The sequence below is a fragment of the Lepidochelys olivacea genome, assembly GCF_965140295.1.
Source record: "Lepidochelys olivacea isolate rLepOli2 genome assembly, chromosome: 2".
In the NCBI taxonomy this organism is placed as follows: domain Eukaryota; kingdom Metazoa; phylum Chordata; order Testudines; family Cheloniidae; genus Lepidochelys; species Lepidochelys olivacea.
In genome coordinates, this window is record NC_140412.1 from 194,030,682 (window position 1) to 194,053,480 (window position 22,799).

General features: G+C 45.1%; 1 protein-coding gene across 8 annotated transcripts in view; it reads right to left on the reverse strand.

Annotated features, from left to right (window-relative positions):
- Positions 1 to 17,617, reverse strand: part of POMGNT2 (protein O-linked mannose N-acetylglucosaminyltransferase 2 (beta 1,4-)) — a 41,744-nt gene extending 24,127 nt beyond the window's left edge. For 2 of the 8 annotated variants that reach the window (XM_084620538.1, XM_084620529.1), the window contains exons 1-2: positions 17,347 to 17,607; positions 7,370 to 7,453 (exon numbers count right to left, since the gene is read on the reverse strand). The gene's annotated coding sequence lies outside the window, so the exon portion shown is untranslated. Of the gene's footprint in view, positions 1 to 7,369; positions 7,454 to 12,081; positions 12,144 to 17,341 lie in introns of those variants that run through there. The other 6 variants (XM_084620534.1, XM_084620532.1, XM_084620535.1 and 3 more) reach the window with 4 other exon arrangements.
- Between the last annotated feature and the right edge of the window lie 5,182 nt (positions 17,618 to 22,799).

The following is a 22,799-nucleotide window of genomic DNA, read 5'->3' on the forward strand; positions in this document are numbered from 1 at the left end:
GGAAGACATCAGGTTGCCATCTATTGCCCCGTTAACAAAATTGGCTGCATTAACCCTAATATTGGACCATAAATCACCCAACTATTGCCATATTGGGGTCTTGGAGACACCGCTCACATATTTCAAAACTAGAAGGTACCCCACATGGGATGCATTTAAAACAGATTTTATTGTAACCAGTGAATATAAAAAAGTAAACACAGTAAAGTGGCAGTATAATGGCCTACTACTTTGAACAAATGGAGCAAACAGATGATATATTCTGAACATACAAAGTGTTCATGCTTTGTGCTGTTTTGGTGTGTTTTTCTGTCCTCTTCTCGGGTACAGATGAAATATATTCCTCATTTGTTAATACCAAAGCACACAAGACGCTGCTTCCCCAGAAGCCAAAGCAAGACTGCAATGTTCCTTTCTTGAACAAGTGGTTTCACCATTTCTGTATCCAGATCCCTAAGAAACATCTTTCCCTTACTCTGTTATGCCATGTGTGATTCAACAAAATCCAAATAATATATGCATTCAAACAGGCAATCTGCATGTGCAATGCAACAGCGAGTCTTCGCCCCAGCAACATCTGTCAAGCATGGGCCTTGCCAGAAAATGTATCTGACAATTGTGGTTTCCCCAGAAATTCTTCCTAGCACATGTAAGCTTCCAGGAAAATCCATTTGACAGTGTTATCTTCAAAGAAACTCAATTTTCTGGACAATTGTGATGATACATGAGGCAAACATTATCTGGGGTCTCACATCTTTTAAAAAAGAAAAGCCACTGAAACTATGATGATAAAAACAATGCTGAAAGAGTCATACAATCATACCATAACTGCTGCCTCAAAATAAAAACATACCTGATACTGAAATACCTGCATAATTAATTTGGGACCTAACTGACCTCAATACCTTTTGAGTGATGTTTTTCGCTACCCTAAAACCACAACAGGTATGCAGAGAAAACCAATGCTAGCAGGCTGTCCTCCTCATCGTTTGAGAATACTTAAAGAACGAAGAGGTAGTGGTTTACCTATCATGTTTTATTTAAATTGTTATAGGTGTTTGGGTCCAAGAGACCCCCCCAAAGACTTTGAAAGTGGAGTACTCTCATTTTTTCCCATTGAACAACATTGAGGGGGGGTCTAACTGACCCCATTATCTTTTCAGTAACTTTTTTTGCAACACCACAACAGGTAGGATGAGAGAACCAATGAAGAAAGATTGACTTCATCATAATATAATACTTAATGTATGAAGCACAGGTTTGACATGAACATTTTTATTTACATTTTTGTGCGTGTTCAGGTCAGATAACCCTCCTAATATTTTGGAGTCTAAAAACTGTGGAAGAAGTTCCCCTGCCAGAGCCATGGTACTCAACCTTATGGGACAGGACATCAGCCTTTCCGTTTCTTATCCCTGGGCGATAGATAACTACAAAATTGCCTCGGCAAAGAAGAGGGACCAGCAGATCTGACGTTGGTTAATATGCCTGGCTGCATATAAAGGACCTGGACTGGAATGTCTGGCCTCATCTACGACAGTGGTTTTCAAACTGTGGGTCGCGACCCAGTACTGGGTCACGGAATGTAAGGCACTGGGTCGCAGCGGCTCTGGTCAGCACCGCCGACTGGACCATTAAAAGTCCCATCAGCTGTGCTGCCCAGCTATGGCAGGCTAGTTCCTACCTGTTCTGACACTGTGCTGCACCCCTGAAGCGGCCAGCAGCAGGTCCAGCTCCTAGGAAAAGGGGCCACAGGGTTCCCGGCCAATGGGAGCTGGGGTGGGGGTGGCAGTGCCCGCAAGCGAGGGCTGCGCGGAGCTGCTTGTGCGCCTCTGCCTAGGAGTCAGACCCACTGCTGGCCGCTCCCAGGGCGCAGCGTGGTGTCAGAACAGGTAGGAACTAGCCTGCTTTAGCATCCCCACTGCACCACTGACCAGGAGCCGCCCAAGGTAAGCCTGCACCCCAATTCCCTGCCCCAGCCCTGAGCCCCCCTGAACCCAGAGCCCCTTCCTGCATACCAAACCCCTACCCCAGAGCCCCCCCCACACCCTGAACCCCTCATTTCCAGCCTCACCCTGCAGCCCGCATCCCAACCCTCTGCTCCAGCCCTGAGCTCCTCCCACACCCCAAACTTCTCATCCCCAGCTCCATTGGGTTGCGGGCATCAATAATTTTCTTCAACTGGGTCACCAGAAAAAAAGTTTGAAAACCACTGATCTAAGAGATGGTGCAATTCCTCAAAGGCTGCCTCTATGGCTAACAGGTCCTTGTCTCATATCATAGTTCCTCTCTGCCTGGACTAGCTTACATAAGTAGAAGGCAAAAGGGTGCAGTTAGCCATGGGGCCCTAGTGACTGGGACAACACTATGCCCATAGGAAAAGTTTGATGCATCAGTCTCTACCATACATGGTTTTGTGGGGTCTGGATGGGTGTCATGGTGACTCTCTCTGAGTTACTTGAAGGTGGACTGGGCTTTTGGGGACCAGGTGAATGCAGAAGAGCAGTTATAGGGACAACTAAGCTAGAAAAACCCTTGATAAATTGCTTATAAAAATTGGCAAAGCCCATGATTTGCTGTACCCCATGGACGCCTTTCGGGGTATCCTCGTTAGATATGACCGCCACGTTGCACAGATCCATGGTTAGCCCTTTCGGAGACATACATACCCAAGGAATTCAATTGTACCTCAGTCAAACTCGCACTTCTCAAACTTATACAGATGGTTCTGATAGAGTCTCTCTAGGATGCTGTATACAGGACGATCATGAAGATCCTGGTCTTCCGAAAAGATGAGGATACCATCAAGGTAGATGACTACAAAATGGTCTAGCATGTCCCTGAAGATATTGATAAAGTGCTAGAAGGTCACCAGACCATCTCTCAGGCCAATCGACATAACTAGATATTGTCATGTAAAGCCTCCGCTCAATCCAGCGGAATGTGATTGTAACATTTGTAACTTTTCAGTCATTGCGAGTATGATCATTAAGTACTGTAACCTTTTGCAAACTTTGTAACTTTAGTTATTGTTCCTTTTAAGCTTTGTAACCTTTTCAGTTACCACTTGTATAAACCTCCAAGCTTTGCCATACCCCATCACGCAATCAGAGAGAGTGTGGTGGTGGGGGAGGGACTGGGCGGAGAGGAACTGCAAGGAGAATAGAGACAGGTGAGTCTGATGTAATCTGCCCTGAGAAGGCAAACATGGGGTGCTGTAAAGAAAAGAACCTCCTGGTATGCATGAAAGGAACGAGGCCTGGGAATGCTTCTCTATGACAGACACAGAAGGGAAACTCAGTGTATGTCACAGGAACCGCCCATTTCCAAAAAAGGAAGAAGACGTGCACACAAGCCTCCTGCTTCTTGATCTGCTTGCCAGTCCGGATCTGTGACTGCAGGCAGACACACCAGATCTACTATGCTTCGGCTTCCTCTGCTGTCTCCGGTAACTCTCCACCTGTGTGAGTGTGGGTGCATGAGGGTACGAATGCGATGAATGAGTGCGCGCATGAATAAGCCCCATCCCTTTTCTGTTTGATCCAACAGAGGCATTTAATAAAAATAATATAAGTGTAACCCTGGGTTGGTTTCTAGGGAAACTGAGGTAACAGATATTAGAAATGTCCATATTGGGTACAGAAGGCAGTCTTCCACTTTCCTAATCTACACCAGATTATAAACTTTAGGGAGGTCTAACTTCATGAAGACGTTGGCAGAGTGAAGTAGTTCAAACAGTTTGCTGATAAGGGGTAGGCAATACTGGTTCTGGATGGTAACCTTGTTTAACACCCTGTAATCCACACAGAGCCACAGAGATCTGATGGATGAAATGCTTCTGAAGGTTCTCTTGAAGGTAGTTCTAGAGCGCCTATACTCAGAGAGGGAGTAGATGCCACCAAAATGGATCTTGGCTCCCAGCTGAAGGTCATCTGCATTCTTCTTATTGAGCATATCCACAAATCCTTGGTATTTAGCAGGTATCACAGAAGTAGTAGGAGGTGACACAGGGGATTCTGAGATTCCCTGCGACCTAACAGCCTCAGACTCGCATTCTCTGAGGAGGCAGACTAAACTGCAGCGGACTTTTGGCCCATGGCTGGGCTTTGGGAGACAAGATTGCCCACAGTGCAGGGAGTTGAAGTGTACTGTGTGTGCCTGCCAACGGACATGCAAACTGCGACTAGCAAGCCAGCTAGCCTACACCGAGGATAACCAGAGAGGATTGGGCTTGGATGAGCCCAAACTGGAGGGTGTTTTGATGACCCTGGAGGACGGTGACCTCCAAGGGGGGCAGTCTGGTGGGGCCCAACAAGAGAAGTGACCCATCAACAAAGTCCACCAAGTCTAGAGAGCTTTTTCGCTGGATGGCAATCATGTGCACTTGCACAAACTCCAAGTCCATGAAATTAGTGGAGGCACCCAAAACCACCAGTGCTTCCAGGTGGACCTGAGACACGTGGGGTGTCGAAGGGAAAGTCAGAGATGTGTTAGGTTCTGGGTAACCATTGCCAGAGTACCAGCAAACACATCTCACAATTGGATCCTGCTGTTAGAAGGATACCAACCCAGCCCGGTCCCCTCTAATGGGCCTGGGACTTGATGTTTTCCCAGCCGAGACACAGGTCAAGCCATTGCAAGACAGCTTGATGCAAAGTGTCCAGGTTCTCCACAGTACAGGCATAAATCTACCCTTCGGCATCACTTTTTCTCAGCATCAGAAAGCCAGGGCTGATTTACATGGGCTCAGTCTAGGGGGCAAAGCCAGCAGTTGGTGAGCTGGGATCTAAGAAACCAGCAAGGCAGAGGAGGCTAAGTTTCGCTCTCAGCGGAACACTTCAATCTCCCTGGTCACTCAACAACAGACCTGAAAGTGGCAATTCTTCAACAACAACAACAACAACAAAATCCTCAAAAACAGACTCCAATGTGAAACTGCAGAACTGGAATTAATTTGCAAACTGGACACCAACAGATTAGGCCTGAATAAAGACTGGGAATGGTTGGGTCATTATAAAACCTAAACCTCATTTCCCCCTACTGTTACCCACACCTTTTTGTCAACTGTCTGAAATGGGCCACTCTCATTACCACTTCAAAAATTATTTTTCCTCCCTTGGTATCCTGCTGTCAATTGAATTGTCTCGTTAGACTGACCTCACACTTGGTAAGGCAATTCACATCTTTTCATGTATTTATACCTACTCCTGTATTTTCCACTCCAGGCATCTGATGAAGTGGGTTCTAGCCCACAAAAGCTTATGCCCAAATAAATTCATTAGTCTCTAAGGTGCCACAAGGACTTCTTGTTGTTTCCGTCAGACAGTTATTGATCAGTTCAATTAGATCATCCAGGCCAGGCTGAGACACCCCCTGCACCAGCTAGTCTTTGATTGCTTCATTGAGTCCGAGCCAGAAGTCATAATGCTGCGCAGCCTCCTTCCACCCAGTGTCTGCTACCAGATGTAGAAACTCTGCAGTGAATTTGGCAATGGATAGGAGTGCCCCTGCCATGATGCTTCAAGCACAGCCTCTGTTATGTATGTGCAGTCCAGGTCAAAGATTATCACCAGAGTTGCACAAAGTTTTCAAACAGGCTCAGGAGCAGGCTAGATTTCTCCAGCAGGGAGCCTTGACCAGGGCCTTCCCAGTCAGCAAGATGATGGTAAGTCCTTCCTAGTTGGGTTTGGTTGGAGGGGAATGCTTGTGGTTGCAAGAGAAACAGAAGCCAACCCTGATGCAGGACTCCACAAAATTTGCCATGGTCACCGTTGAACTTATCTGGCAGTGGACTCTTTGGTTCGGCGTTGGAGCTTCAGGGCAGCAACGTGACCCTGCAAGTTCTGTACAGCACACACTATCTGACAGAGAGGTTTGTTTTGGTGGAACCTGGGATGGCAGAGAACAGGACTCCTTTTCTCCTGATGGATTTTTGTTGGCAGGTTGCTTAAACTGTTAGGGATTGGGACATGGGTGTTCAGGCCTACCGGTCAGAGCCAGAGTCAGTAGCCAGGTGCCAGAACCAAGAGTCACACCCGGAGTCAGAGCTCAGGGTCAGAACCAGAGAGTCAGACACCAGATCCTGGAGCCAAAGTCAGGAATCAGAGCGGAGGTCACCTGGAGTGAGGCAAGGCTGGAGTGGGACTGGGACCAGGACCAAGACAGGAGCACAGCTGGGCTGGGAACAAGCAGGGGCGGGAACTATCATAGATGTAGGCAAATACTTTGAGCAGCCAGTACTGTGCTGCTGATCTTAAGAGCAGGTCTGCTACTTCTCTCAGCCAATCAGGTAGTTCAAATGGAGCCCAGCTGTGCTTGTTAGGCTGCCTGCGGGTTAAGCTAGCAGGTAAGCACACTAGCTGCCGGTCCTTACTCCCAACACACCCTCACTCTGCAGATGCTATTCTAGCCTGTTGCTAAAGTATTGGTTTGCATGCCTCTCCTCTTCCCTTTGACCACTCAGGCGTTGATCCAGCAAAGCACTTACACATGTGCTTAATTTTACATATGTGAGTTGTCCCATTCAATGTCAATGGGGCTACACTTGTGTTTAAAATTAAGTACAAAATTAAATGCTTTTCTGGATCAGTGCTTTAAACCATAAATTCTTCAGGACATGAATGTGTGTTTTTACATGTCTGTAAACTGTCTAGGACACAATTTTTCATCCTTAATGTGATGAAGTACAGCACTGCCATGCTAGCCCCCTTTGCTGCTACACTGTGGAGAAATCAAGAAGTAGGTTTCACAGCATCATGACTGAAGGAATCAGCATCTACCTTTTTATTTATTTATTTATTTATTTTTGACAGTCTAATTGCAGAACACCATCATCAATTCTGGGGAACAGAAATGGGAAGATGCACATAACAAAAAGACACACAACTTAGAAATACCGTACTAATGCAGAAGAAAAATCCAAGCTATAGATACTCTGTGAAATGAGTGGTCATTATTAAATGTGATATAGAAAGAACAGACCAGATTAAATCCATGTGATTCCATACATTTGATCCAGTATGTCTACAGAACACATGGTGTCCAGAGTTAAATCCTATATTAACTTTATACCTGTCTGTTAGATGTCAATACTATTTACACACATTGTCTTAGTAAATCTGTACTAGACATGCTAGCTATATAGTAAATACACTATAATAGGACACACATTATAAACTTCATGTAGGTATCAACGTGCCAAGATTTTATGCCAACAGAGGTGATTGCTAGTGGCCAATAAAATACAACAGTACCCTATTTCGCAAATTTCTAAAAAATATATATGCTGTGTATCCATTCAGCTAAATGAACGCTAATAAATCATGTTCTGCCTCCAACCAGACATCTCAAGTAACCTCCACCCACTCACCTCCTCTCCTGTCATGAAGAAAATCAAGAGGAAGCACCACAGAATGTCAATCACACTGCAGATCCCTCCAGCACATGCCACTACCTATAATAAAGAAGGTAACGTGTCAAGGTAGTGATCACCCTCTACCACTAGATGTTTAAAATCATCTCAGCTGCAACAGATACTGTGGCCTGTTAAGCGGAGTCTGCATGTGGAGAGCTCATGCCAGAACCTGCCCTTCCCAGATAGCGTTACAGTGGACTGCATCTTTATCCCGCCTCATTCCTTTGCTGGCCTTGTTCCTATGGGATTCTATGCCTCCCAAATAGCATTGCCTCCCGTGCCTGGATAGGCAATATGCGATCTTGCCCTAGCTTCCTAGCTCTGGCAAGATTTAATTTATTGATCTATTTATGAACTGAAAGCCAACTTGACCTTCCTCCAGGGAAAATACACAAGTAGCAGACAGGAAACATGGCAAGGTCACATTCATAGAACTTCCTTCAAATCATTTGCTGAAGGTGCTAGTTTTTGCACCCAACCAAAACAGGAAAAGGGGCCATGCTCTCAGTCCAGCACAAGCCAACACCATCTACCAAGAGACCTTATGCCTTTATGATGGTTCTTGTCTTCCTCAGCCCCAAAGGTAGTGTGGTCCTGGCGCCCAGGCCTATACCTGAATGGACTCCAGCCCTCCCTCACCATTATTTTACACCCATAATCCCTATGGATTTCTAGAGGGGCAGTCCCCAAAACAGTGGCTGCCTCTGGATATCTTCATTTGCATCCACAAAGCCTCAACAGAACATTTCCCCATACAAAAGGGTTTCCCCAGTTTTTGGGACCAGCAAGGACCTTGCAGCTGTGCCATCCCTGCTGACATGAGTTTAGGGGCAGAGGGAAGTATGTGACTCTGTATTTTCCTTAGAACAATGATCCATCAAGTCTAATATCTTGACTCTGATGGTAGCCAATACCCAAGGAACCACAGAGAAGCTCTCTTCATTCACCTAAGGACGGACCAGTTTGCTTCCAAAATATGCAGGCAGCTCACAATCATTCATAAAGTACATTTGTATCATCTGAAATCACCAGAATATAAACAATAGCTTCTTTAATATGAATAAAGAGCACCTATAACTTGAATTTCTTTTGCACGATACACTCTAGAGTGGTAGTAGTGAGTTCATAATTAAGGTTGTTCCCAGCTTTGCATTACAAGTCAGACTTTGGCCCTCCTGCCTCCAATATCATAAAAACGGTTTAAGATCGAACAAGCGATAGGCCCAGACTTGATCTGCACAACCAAATGTTAGAGGTTCAGGCATGAAAGAGTTTAAAATCTGGACTTGAGCCTGGATCTGAATTTGCAACTCAGGCCCATCTCAATTTGTGGCCCCATCCGCCACCTCAACACATAAGCTTATTATACTCTCTACCAAGAGTTATATAAAGCAAAAAGCATTAAAGTTTAAACATAATTACTTCCTTGTTGACCTCATCAATAAAAGACAAAGAACAGTAATAGGTTTTGGAATTTATCTAGTTATTGTGGCATAATTGCTACATAAAACTTCAGTTTATGGCGCAGAAAACATCCAACGAAAAAAAATTAACTTGTCTGCAGCGTGTTTAGCTTCTTCAGGTTTACAAAGCACAGCCTTAGCTTTGTGAATACATTAAGACTTATACTATATATTTCTGCATAGCTACAAAACTTGCTTTAATTATTTGGTTATTAAGCTAGCAAGAAGAATATCTAAGGGGCCAATCACTTTTGTACATATAATCCTGTTTTATGAATTGGTATTACAACTATTCTTTAGAATCTGTATTATAGTAGCACCTTGAGGCTCCCTTTCTGCAAGGTCTTTTTTTTCCCCCCCTCTCTTTTTTTGCCAGCTTTACAATCTAAATAGACAAAGGGAGTATTATTGTAACCATTTTTGAAATGGAGAACTAAGGCACAGAAATATTAAGTGACTTGCCCAAGATCAAAAAAGTAAGTTTGTGACAGAGCCAGGAATTGAACCCAGGTCTTCTAAGCACCACTCCAGTTCCTTAACCATAAGAGCATCCTTATTCTTAAATTTTAGCAATTCTACCTGCTGCATACAAGAACAACACACCTGCTCACCATCTTAAAACAAGAAAAAGGCTACTTTGAGCACCCAATTTCAAGCACCACCAATAAAATCCTGTAAATAAAAGTATGTTTTTAAGGCCGACTGCCCCGATATCAGATCAGGATCAGTTCAGAGTTGTCAGAAGCGGTTACAAATGAAAAAAATTACTTGAACATACAATACAGCCTGACAGACAATAAATCAAAGAGTGAAAGTGACATCTGCAAATTCTGCCAGAGGGTACTGGGTGGTGTCCATCCCATTTTCAAAATTTTTGCAGAGGAAAAAAAATTAAATCAGAATCACTTTGTTTTCCTCTTTACCTGATCCATGATAGAATAAGAGAGACTCATGCTAACTTCTGCTCCTCCCCCACCAACACAATCTGTACCTCTTAATGACTAGGTGCATTTCCTCCTGCTATCCCAAGAAAAGGAAGTTACATAAAGAAAATCGCCACACTACTTAAGAGACGCTAGCAACAGCGGGATGTTAGCTTTATCCCACCTAGCCACAGGTTTCTTACTGCTCTTGACCACAGCTCTACAGCCAGCCCTGTGCAGCCAGACTCCTGCACCCACATGGAGTGCCATCAGGGCCTATCATTAGGGATCCATGCATGTGCTGGGGCCAACCACACAGAACTCATTGCAGTGTGCAGGCCTGAGGTGTCAGGTCCAGAGGTAGCTCTGCGGTTCTGGATATGTTCGTACACATGCATTGTATTAAAGCTGCCGCTATTTTCCATACGAATATCGCCAGCAGGCTCCAACAGCAATTCAGAAGGACTGCAACGCATTGCTGTGTCAACAGCAACACAGGCTTCTGTAACAGGTTAATGCTACATTGTAGCCTGAGTCATGGCCAATTTTGGCACAGATGTCACAGTGTTCATGGTAATCATGTACTCATATTTGAATAAAGTCCATGATAAATCCACCCTGCGCTCAACCCGCAGTAGCGGCTCTTCTCCCGTGAGGTTGGTCCCGGCACCCTGCTCCAGGCACTGTGACTTGGCATATGTGGTTCCAGGGCCACCTAGGTCTGCCCTATCCACCCTTCATAGATGAAGCTGGGGGGCAGACTCGCCAAACCTCAGTGGCACTGCGACCATGTGTGCGCTAAATGTAATGCCAAGAGTGGGGAGCTGGTACCAGCCCTGCACAAACTGGAGCTGCTGCTGTGGAGTCATCTCACGGTGAACCTTCCCCCCTGCCCCACCCACAAAAAAAAAAACTGCTCCTGAGGTTTTTTTTCCCCCTGAACCTCTGCTGTGAAATTTACTTTAAAAAAAAAAAAAAGTGCGCTAAAATCATAGCCTGAGCAGTGCCAAAATCTCACATCAACAGCAAGATTAATGTAACCCTGTTGCCTTCCATGGCTGCACCCAGATAAAACTGACTGGAGCTTCGCTAACAATTCTGTCGATGGTGCGAAAGGAGGAACAGAATCCAGCTACCACCCTCAGTTGTGTTGGCTCTGCAAGGCTAACAGGAGTAAAGAGTATTTTATTCACGAAAGCAAACAGATACCGTCGACTACACACAGCGAGCAGAACCGATGAATAAGGTGGTACCATTTTAGCAATCACTTTTCAGAACAGAACTGCACTTTAAAGTTCTAAGAAGGCTTTTGAAAGCAACACTGACTATGAAATAAATACACTGTTTTGAGGTGGGGGGAGGTTTATTACCTACATACAAATTGTGACAAAGTTCCTCCTCTGCCTTGGTGGGTCCTGCCCTTATTGGCAGATTTGCTTGCCTCAGAGATTCACAGCAGCCCTCAATTTGGACACTTTTGCTAGTGGCTCAAACCTGCCGTTCACTCAGCTAACCTCATCTTTGGCCAGCATTGGAAAAAGGAAGAACAACAATCCCCGCAACCTCTGCTGATCCACCATGTGGGTCAGGGAACAGCCCAGAGACCTTCCCCTCTGGTGGAACCCACAGTCCAGGTCGACTCCTCCTGTGTCTGACCAGGAGTTGGGAGGTTTGGGGGGAACCCAGGCCTGCCCTCTACTCCAGGTTCCAGCCCAGGGCCCTGTGGACTGCAGCTGTCTAGAGTGCCTCCTGGAACATCTGCACGACAGCTACAACTCCCTGGGCTACTTCCCCATGGCCTCCTCCAACACCTTGTTTATCCTCACCACAGGATCTTCCTCCTGGTACCTGATAATGCTTGTACTCCTCAGTTCTCCAGCAGTATGCCTTCTCATTCTCAACTCATAGTGCTTCTTGCTCCCAGCTCCTCACATGCACGCCACAAACTGAAATGAGGTCCTTTTTAAACTCAGGTGCCCTGATTAGCCAGCCTCCCCTAATTGATTCTAGCAGCTTCTTAATTGGCTCCAGATGTCTAATTAGCCTGCCTGCATTTGTTCCAGCAAGTTCCTTCTTGTTCTGGAACTGCCCGTTATCTTACCCAGGGAAAATGGACCTGCTTAATCTGGGACTAATATACCTGCCTTCTAACACTCTTACCTGGCAGGGGAGACACCATGATCATGAAGGTGGTTTTCCCAGGGTGAGGCTCAACCATTGCACTGCAGGTGTGTTGACCCCTGCGATTTCCCCAAATGCGGGAAACTTGACTGTATAATTTGTGGTAGTGGGGGACTGCATTCATGCTCAAAAAACACTCTCCTGTAGCCATCTGGCCTGACCCTGTCACAAAACGTACAAGTTTCACTCCAAAACTTAGAACCTGAACCATGCAAGTCAACAGCAAATCTCCCATGGAATTCTCAGCATCTGGCTTGAGCATGTCTATGCATTATAAATAGATAGCTATTTTCTTCTTTTTCTAAAGTGTTCCTTCAGTTGTAAAGGCTGCTACTGCTGTTAAGTAAAGTGCACCCATTTCACAAGTAAAGAGGGAGATAAAAAGGTCTCTCCTGTGAAGTACTGCATTGCATTCATGTGAGAGAACAGGCTTCTTTAAGAGGAGAGAGAGAATGGATGGGATGACTCCCGAGATTAGTAATGGAAAGAGTCTTTTAGTATGTGAAATGAGCTGACTGTCAAGGTCCAATCCCCAGAGTGCCCTATCACAATTGGCACCCTTAGCAGCAGGCTCAGAGGCGGAAGACTGAATGGTCCCAAGTTCTGTGTTCCGTGTGGCCCATTTATGCCACTCTGGCAACATAAAGGGCCTGTAAACGCAGCACAAACAGGTTATGGGAACTAGCCTTAATTTTAAAGAAAGTCCTCAGATAGCCCTGTGCCCTCCCTCTGCTCCCCCGCCTTACTCTCTCTGGTGTAGATAGTGGGGTGTGGCTAGAACCATCTCTGGCTATTCTCAGATGTGGAATGGACTGTCGGGGGATGCTGCAGCAAAGCACAGATTAGAGCAGCTCTGAGACTGCTCTAATTTACACCTGGGAAATGAGAAAGTAAAGAGATCAAAGGTGGCTTAAAGATGCATTTGCTGCCAAACTCTTCCTGCATCTAGTATAGATCAACGAGAATCTGGCCAGAGGCTAAAATACTCAGTGGTCCCTCCAGATCACGGAAGATACATATTAAAGGAATACTGTCAATTTAAAAATCATGTATTATAAACAGAATTCTGTACTGTTGTAACAACCTTTGGTGATTGAAAGTGAAAGAATTTTAAAATCCAATTTGCTTATTAGTTTTTTTCTCTCTTCATTGCATCCATTTCCTTTGTAGAACAAATCAATGAAGTCCGTTTCACTTTGGGATGCTTCATGTTGCATTTATAGGGTTTCAAACAATGCAGATAAATGTTAACATGTTTAAAATCAACTGTTTCCACTGGAATTTTAAAAATAATTGTGGCAACATTAATCTAGAGCTTTCAGGTTAGAAAAATCTTGGTTTGGCCCAAAAATTAAATCCTTGGTCAAATTTAAAACTAAGTCTCATTAATGAAGTGAAATGGGAAACTTTCCACTGCTCCTTTTCCCTGTAGAAAGAACATATAAATACAAGACATTCTTCAAATAAATTAAGAGTTTGACCTAAAACTGTTAAAAGCTATTGAATTTAATAACTAGGACAAAAATGTATCATTAGCCTACCTGTTGTCTGTATGTGATATCAAAGCTTTTCTTATGTAACAGTATCTATAAATGAGATTCCTACAATATGCAGATGCAAGGACAGAGTTATACCTTCCACCTTTCATTTCACAACATCCCTGTTAAGGCCCTAATCCTGTAAAAACACACACATGCTTAATGCATGTGAGTATTGCCACTGGACTCAACAGAATTACTCATGCTAAAAGCTAAACATGTGTATGTGTCTTTGTGGGATCGGGGCTTAGACAAGATTCTGATAGTTATTTTGTGACCTCTCTGTTACATGTTTTCTGCCCAATATATCTTTAGTGTAGTCAAAAAAAAAAAAGGGACAAGATTCTGAGCTAGAGAAGCACCAGCAGGTATCACTATGAAAGTAGAATGGTTCATTTAAACAGGGCTGATGGAGAAACTATTGAAGAAATCCTCCAAAAACATCACAGAATAGACCCTGATGTCTGTGGCAGTGACTATTCAGTACTACTCAGAGACTAATTATGAAAGTGAAGCCAGTCTGACACAGGATTGTGCACTGTCTAATAACTCGTTTTGAAAACTCCAGGTGTAAGCTCACCCACGCTGATTTCAAGGCTCTGGTGTTTATCCACTCTCAATGGTATCCACTCTGTCTGATGAGCAATTTTTATGTTTTCTATGAAGTTCAGCTCACCTGTAGCATCTGATTTTGAAACAGATTTAGGTTCCAAAAACACTCACATGCCCCATGTTAGGAAACCATTTTAGATACGACCATTGAAGTCAATGGAGCTACGACATTTTACAGCAGCTGAGGATCTGCCCCATGGGTTTTAGAAGCAGTTTCTGCAAACACTTAGGTTGGTTGGTGTGGCTAGGGCATAACTTTGTTATAAATATTTGTGAAAATGCTGAGTCTAGTTTGCTGCCACTGAGAACAAATGTATGCCCTGGCTACATCAACCAGCATAACTGTTTCAGAAAGCTTAAAAAAAAGCTAATAGTTTCATATTGGTGGGGGTTGAAAATCGGGGGGTGGAGGGCGTAGGGGGCGTGGCCTGCTACAATCTAATTCGCAGCTGGGCCAATAGAATCACAAGAAACTCAAGGTCAAAAGTGAGTTGACAGGTCAGACAATTTAATTGGAAAAAACACTTCGATTTAGTTACCCAACTCATTTAGTACTGTTATTTAACAGCGAATGACTGTAGATAATTAGTCCCGAAACATTAAACAGGAAACTAGATTGTATGTCCATGGCATACTTTACAAGTATTGGAGGTTGAACTCTGGCCCCAATGATGGCTAATTAAAGCAAGCACTGGGGTATCCAAGTAGAACTGCCACCCTGAAGGTATAAACCCATCAGATTTGCTTTTGCAGCAATAAATAATGAGGCTGGTTTCCGACATACAAAAAATATTGCTATTGTATGCCAATGAAAATGATGGCGAGGATACTAAGAAATCTTGCAAACAATATGTTTAACTTGAAGCATAAGAGTAGCCCCATTGACATCAATGACACTACTCACACCAGCCTAGGCATGTACATAAGTGTTTACAGTTTGGAGCTAATCTTGTGTAACTCACTGGTGAGTGCATGTTACAGGTCCCCACAATGCTTGATCCACAGAGAAACTGAGCTATTTCAGCCCCTGCTAGAGAGCCCTGACTCTACAGTGCAACTGTAGCAGCTCACGCTTTTAGCTCTGCAGTCTCCCAGGTCAATTGCTAGTGTGTTGGTTGGGGGGTATTGCACTTTTGCACCACTGAAGTCAATGGGAGCTTTACCAGTGACTTCAATGGGCAGAGGTTGAAACCCTAATTTCCGAACATACCAAGATCGGGTAGAAATGTAGAATAGCATCCTGCAATCTTAAAATTAGAGCACATATCTAAATGTTCTCTCCCATCACTTTACTAATAGATAAATGCCAACTACTGTACATTATGTTGTCAATAGTAATCCCACTGTGGTATTTAATATTCTAACATTATCCCTTGCTATTATCAGATGCTCAGATACTGCAGTTACGGGCAGCAGTGTACGAAACTAGATAACAAATGTGTATTTTGTCTTTTGGCAATTGCTGCCTTTTTAATGGCAGCCATTATATATTAATAGAACAATGTAAATATGAGTGGAGTAGTGTGTGTTAACTGAAGTGGGGGGAGAAGGTAGTGAATTTAGTGTTCATGTAAGGTACTAGACAGATAACCCTGGATTTGATTCTCCAGGATTATCAAACAAACAGGTACACAAGAGGCAGCAGCAATACGAACTTTGCCATAATGTTTAGTCATCATACATCACCTGTGATACAGAAAGCCACCCCACTAAAGTGATGGGATAATTCAGCCTCCATAACCATGAAGGGCCTGATTTACGAAGATATTTAGACACCTAAAGACACAGATAGGCATCTAATGGAATTTTCTAAAGCACCTAGGTACTTAACTCCAATTCAGATAGAGCAGAGACTTCAACCTGGGTCTCTGAAATCCCAGGCAACTTCCCTAATCACCACTCTGCAGAGTCAGTCTCTTTCTGCCTCAGAGCCTATATAGTTACTTATATAAAGAGAGTGTGACTGATGGTTAGGGCACTTGCTGAGGATGTGGGACTTGAACTTGGGACCTGAACTTGGAGCCTTCCACATCCCCTATGAGTGCTGTAACCCTAATGCTGTTGGCTAATCAGGTCTCTTACCCACACCCTAGGAATTCCATCCAAGACCTGAAAACTTTCCCAACAAACACTTCATTGAGTGACCTATTTTAATGGGGGAGAGGGGGACGTTTCACTGAAATATTCCCAACCAGCTTTACAAACAACCCTCAATGTCATTTTTGTTTAATACCAACCTTACATCCAGGGAGTCAAAGGAGAAAGGTTTAAGGAGGCACTAGTGGTTCAAGGACTGGGACTTGCGCTGCTCAGCTTTCTTCCCCTACCCCCCAAAGTTTAAAAAAAATCTCAAAGTTAATGGCCCTATGAACAGACACAGAGAGCTGTCCATGTGGATCGGCTTAAAGGCGTGGCACCGTTGCGGGGCAAGGGACTTAAATTTTTAGGACATAAACATTGCAATAGGGAACTAAGCAATGGTTTGGAATGATAATGTAATCAACTTCTCCTGCCTCATGACCAGTTCAGGAGCAGTGCTTGAATTCTGAAAATTTGTCCCAGTTTTAAAGTGCTTCCAAGAGGGAAAGCACTAAGCTGTGACAGACATATGTGACAGTGATAAGAAAGGGAATAACAGCAATACCTAACTCTTAGATAGCACTTAGCTTCTCTGTAAAGCACTTTGAAATCCAAAAGATGACTAGTATCATTATTCCCAATGTACAGATGGGGACAAATCACCCATACCTAATCTCCATATCCCGGGAAGTTTCCAGTCCCTCCCCCTTTCGAATTTCTTTCCATTTTTCCTCTCAAATTATATAGGTTTCAGAGCAGCAGCCGTGTTAGTCTGTATTCGCAAAAAGAAAAAGGAGGACTTGTGGCACCTTAGAGACTAACCAATTGATTTGAGCATAAGGTGCCACAAGTCCTCCTTTTCCTTTTTGCGAATTATATACGCTGCCTATACTTCGGAAGCTCCTTGCAGTTGCAAGGAACAGCAACCGAAGCCCGACACTGCCCCCCAAACCCGGCCGATATTTGAGATCCTGGTTTCCCAGTCCCAGCCTAGCACACAGAGCATGCCTCCGTGTCCACCCAGCAGAGAACGGCGGGGCCTCTGCGCTCCCTCGAAAACAAGCCCAGGTCTGAAACAAGCGCCGCCCGCCGGTCTGTGCCCCGCCGCACACCGCGCTGGCCGCGTCTCACCTCACCTGCCGCCCGCCGCCGCGGCCGGTCCTAGGACTCCGCAGCAGCCGCAGCTCCCCTGCCTGGGCTCCTCCCCCTCGCGCCGCCGCTTCGCAGGGTCTCCGCGTTCTGTCTCCGCCCCCCCGTGGAACCTCACAACTTCACCCCTCCCCAGGCGCGCGCCGCAGCGAGCACGAGCTCCTCCGGCCCGGCCAGCTGCTCTCGCAAAGTGGGTTTAAAAGGGCAGCAGCAAGGCGCTTGCTCTCTTGTTTATGTCCGGTCCCGGAGCGCCCAGACAAGCGCTTGCTCATGCTCAGTGCCTGCATGGTCACTTTCTGTCTGGCAGCCCCTGAACTGCCTAAATGCATTGTGGGGATTGTAGTGTTGTAATATAGTCCTACTTTACTTTGGGTTTTCCTGGAAGTGTCTCTGTGTGTAGGGGAGTAGGGAGAAGAGGAGGAGGAATAATCTTCTGTTTCTTATCAGAGGGGTAGGCGTGTTAGTCTGGCTCTGTAAAAGCCGCAAAGAGGCCTGTGGCACCTTACAGACTAACAGAAAGCTTATGCTCCAATACGCCTGTTAGTCTACAAGGTGCCACAGGACTCTTTGCCCTCTGTTTCTTGTTATTTTAAACATTAAATGCGGTGTAGTTATTTTATTCAGTGTTGGGCCCAGGTTGTTAGAAAGACAAGGTGGATGAGGTAATATCTTTTATTGGACCAACTTCTGTGGGTGAGAGAGAGAAGCTTTGGCGCTTATCCAGAGCTCTTCCTCAGGGTCTCGAGAAGATCTGTCCCAGACCCTGAAGAAGAGCTCTCTATGAGCTCAAAAGCTTGTCTCTCACACACAGAAGTTAGTCCAATAAAAGATATTACCTTACTCACCTTGTCTTTCTAATAATTATTTTGTTAGTCACGCCATATTGGCTTCCATATAGTCATTCCACTAGGGAATATTCTTCTTTCTAAATGGATGAACCATAATTTCTTACGACTCACACAACAGATATAAGTGTGTGTGCATATGCAAACAACAGAAGTGAGATTGGTCCTGTAAACTTACTTTGGACTTCCCGGCTTATTGTCTGGATGTAGAATCATAGAAGATTGGGGTTGGAAGAGATCTCAGGAGGTCATCTAGTCCAATCCCCTGCTCAAAGTAGGACCAACCCCAACTAAATCATCCTAGCCAGGATTTTGCCAAGCCGGACCTTAAAAACCTCTAAGGATGGAGATTCCACCACCTCCCTAGGTAACCCATTTCAGTGCTTCACCACCCTCCTAGTGAAATAGTTTTTCCTAATAGCCAGCCTAGACCTCCCCCACTGCAACTTGAGGCCTTGTTCTGTCTTCTACCACCACTCAAAACAGCCTAGCTCCATCCCCTTTGGAACTCCCGTTCAGGTAGTTGAGGCTGCTATCAAATCCCCCCACACACACACGCACACACACTCTTCTGCAGACTGAATAAGCCCAGTTCCCTCAGCCCCTCCTCATAAGTCATGTGCCTCAGCCCCTTAATCATTTTCGTTGCCCTCTGCTGGACTCTCTCCAGTTTGGCCACATCCTTTCTGTAGTGGGGGGCCCAAAACTGGATGCAGTACTCCGGATTTGGCCTCACCAGTGCTGAATAGAGGGGAATAATCACTTCCATCCATTTGCTGGCAATGCTCCTAGTAATGCAGCCCAGTGTGTCGTTAGCCCTCTTGGCAACAAGGGCACATTGTGACACATATCCAGCTTCTCATCCACTATAACCCCTAGGTCCTTTTCTGCAGAACTGCAGCTTAGCCAGTCGGTCCCCAGCCTGTAGCAGTGCATGGGATTCTTCTGTCCTAAGTGCACGACTCTGCACTTGTCCTTGTTGAACCTCATGAGAATTCTTTTGGACCAATCCTCCAATTTGTTTAGTTCACTCTGGACCTACCCCTACCCTCCAGCATATCTATCTCGCCCCCAATTTAGCATCATCCACGAACTTGCTGATGGTGCAATGCATCCCACCCTCCAGATTATTAATGAAGATGTTGAACAAAACCGGCCCCAGGACTGACCCCTGGGACACTCCGCTTGATACTGGCTGCCAGCTAGATATCGAGCCGTTGATCACTACCCATTAAGCCCAACAATCTAGCCAGCTTTCCATCCACCGTATAGTCCATTTATCCAATCCATACTTCTTTAACTTGCTGGCAAGAATACTGTGGGAGACCGTATCAAAAGCTTTGCTAAAGTCAAGGTATATCACATCCACCGCTTTCCCCATATTCACAGAGCCAGTTATCTCATCATAGAAGGCAATCAGGTTGATCAAGCATGACTTGCCCTTGGTGAATCCATGTTCACTGTTCCTGATCACCTTCCTCTCCTTCAAGTGCTTCAAAATGCAGGGCTACCCTTCAGGACATTGGATAGAAGCACTTAGATGCCAGGGTGAGGGGTGACCTTATAAAATCTTACACAGATAGATTAGATGGAAGCAACATGCAGCAGGGATGAATGTGCTTTGGGTTCACTGCCTTCCTACCAACCAAAAATTAGCATTCACTTCTGTTTCCTTAAATATGAAACCACTATTAGTTGTAACTGTCACTGCTTAAGGGCCAATTACATTTTTAAAGTAGATGGAAGTAAAAAGAGAGGATCTGGAGTGAAAGGGCATAGAAGTGGAAAGTGCCAGCTCTCATTTTCCATTAACCCTGCAAAAGCCATTAAGCTGAGAGCTGTGCAGATGGGCCCTGGCTTCTGCAGATTTCCTAAAGCCAAGCACAAGGCTCGGGAAATACACGAATTTCAAGAACCCATCAGTGTAACATAAAGAAGATCAGAGGCTGCATTTTAAATATAAACAAACAAAAGCACTATCACATCTTTCAGTTTCCCTAGGCACCAGTACACCTTGCTATTTTAAAAAGAAGTCATTGGAAGCTGTGGGTGCTTCTCATGCCAATGTTGCCAACTCTCAGGATTTCTTGGGGAGTTACATGAGCGTGGTTGGTACTGGAGGCTAAGGCTAGTCCCCCCGTGAAGCCAGAAGCTCCTGATCTCTCCTGAATTTCATCCCTGCCTGGGGAAATCCCCTTTGCTTTGTTGTATTCCCCACCTTCCCGCCTCCTCAGAAAAGCCACCAATCAGTGATACTACAGGAAGCAGGCAGATTCCCCCTCCCCTCAGGGACATTGGGGCAGGGGGAGAGGGAATAGCCAACAGCTTTCTCACAGGAGGGGAGCAGAAAGAGTTCTGCAAAGCCCTACTCCTCCATCCCCTCAAGTGAATAGTGGGTCAGTCAGCTCTCGGCTTCTCCTGTTGATCCCAGCAACACTAGCCCAGGGAAAGGGTGAAGAACTCCTGGAGCTTGTCTCCCACCCGAGCCCGGGATGCAGAAGAAGTGACCCTGCTGCACCTGTCTCCCCTACTTGCCTGGGTTGTATGTTTGTGAAGAACCACAGGAGCATGGGTGAAGATGGAGGAACAGGCCGATTTGGGGGTTACGTAATTAATTGGGGGGGCACATAATTCAATCAATCAATTACAGGCAACACTAATTGTCTCACATACACTGGGGACGGGCAGGAGGAATTCAGATTTTTTTTCTTTAATTGTGATTTTTGGAGTCTGGCTCAATTTTTGAACTTTTGGAGTTAGCACTATGGTCACCTCTCATGAGGTTTGTTTGTTTTTAAATAGAGTTTTTGGCCAGTCTCCTGATTTTTGAACCTGTTGCGGGGGTGGTGGTGGTGAGATCATTTAAGGTTGAAAAATGAAGGCCTCACCCCAAGTGTTTTCAGGGGCACTCCAATTACTCTTTCTGCACCGCTAGGTGGGTGGATTTGCCATTCTATCCTTTCTACCACTACCACCTCCCTGCTCTGCCCTATCTTTTCCCCATCATTATAGTCACTTCCCTTCATAGCTTTTTTCCCATAACTCCTTTCCCTGCCATCTCATTCTCATCCCCCTCCCAGGCATTCTTATGCCCCTAACATCCTCTCTGTTCCTTCCAGTCTTTTGCTCACCTACATTCTTCAACTTCCCATGGTCTCCATCTCTTCCCCCCATTCTCCCTTCCTTTCCTCTTCAGTTTCTTGTCTTCCCTCCCCAATCTCTCTATCCTGACATTCCCTTGGTCCTCAGTCTGTCTGCCCCCACAGTCCCTACCTGTTGGCCACATTTCACTGTCCCCTCACTGTCTCCTGCCTGGACTATACTCGGTAAATGGGGGCAGTAACTTCCATTAAAGAAAGCCTGGCTTCAGTCCCTTTGGAGACAATGGAAGATAGTAGCCATCTTTTCTAGAGCCAGGCTCATTTCCAGCACCAAAGGATCTAAGGAAGTGATGGCCATTGGGGTGAGGGTACCCATGGGGGCATGTGGTGATTTTAAACAGAGAGAACGCACAAGACAGTCCAAGCTTATCCTGAGATCATCATCATCTTTTAAAACAATACACTAAAATCATGAGGATAACAGAGAGAGATGGCACCTCTGTATGTTTTATGATTAAACCAGCCCTCAGTGATACAATCTTACAACCAGCCATACAATCTTACAAAGTCTGTGCCTGATTCTGCTTCTACTGAAGTCAATAGATGGTTTGCCATTGACTTCATTCAGGCCCTCTGTCATGGGAACTTCCTATTTCCACACCCGTGTAGTACTCAGCAGTTAATGATACGGTAGTAATTCTCATGTTTGTATGTATAATTAAATAATCCCAGAGCGATAAAATTGTTAAACATGCTTTCCATAAATTAATGTAATGCTTTAAGTGTTGAAACATTTGCCCCTGCTAAACTTGATTTCCCCCAAATGACTATCAATTTAATAACTTAACACTCCCTCCCCCCAATCTGTGTTTTGTTCCAAATTATGTAACTAGTGATCCAAAGAGCTATCTTTTGTAAAAAGAGATATACACCAAGGGTGGGATTTTTCAAGAATACTCAATGTGGGTCTAAATCTACTTCCATTGAAGTTCACATGAATTTTACCATTGACTTCCCTGGGAACAGTTAGGCCAACGCTGAGTACTTCTGAAAAATCTCATCCTAGATTTGCACAAAAGCTATAAGAATGACTAAAATAACTATAAACTTAATGAAATATTGGCTTGTGAATTGACCAACTGAAAGAGGTCTCATCTACCAAATTTCTAATCATCTCTGTGAGTTATAGTTCAGTCTTAAAAAGATCTTTAAAAAGTGCGAGGTCTATGTAGCAAGGTCTCAGTTGGTCTACCAAGCCACTAGGGGGTGGCGAGGAGCTACTGCCTTGCCAAACGGCCCTGGTCACACCTCTCTGTTGATGGGGAATTAGCGGAGGGAGGTGTGACGTCGCAGTTGGCGTGACACAGGAGTACCGGCCAGAGTCCGCGGCGCACCCCTCAGGCAGGGGAGCGCCGGCAAGAGTCTATGATGCTTTATCGGGGTTCTGCCACCCCGAGGCGGGGTGGCAGGGGAACACAGGCCCACCCACCACTG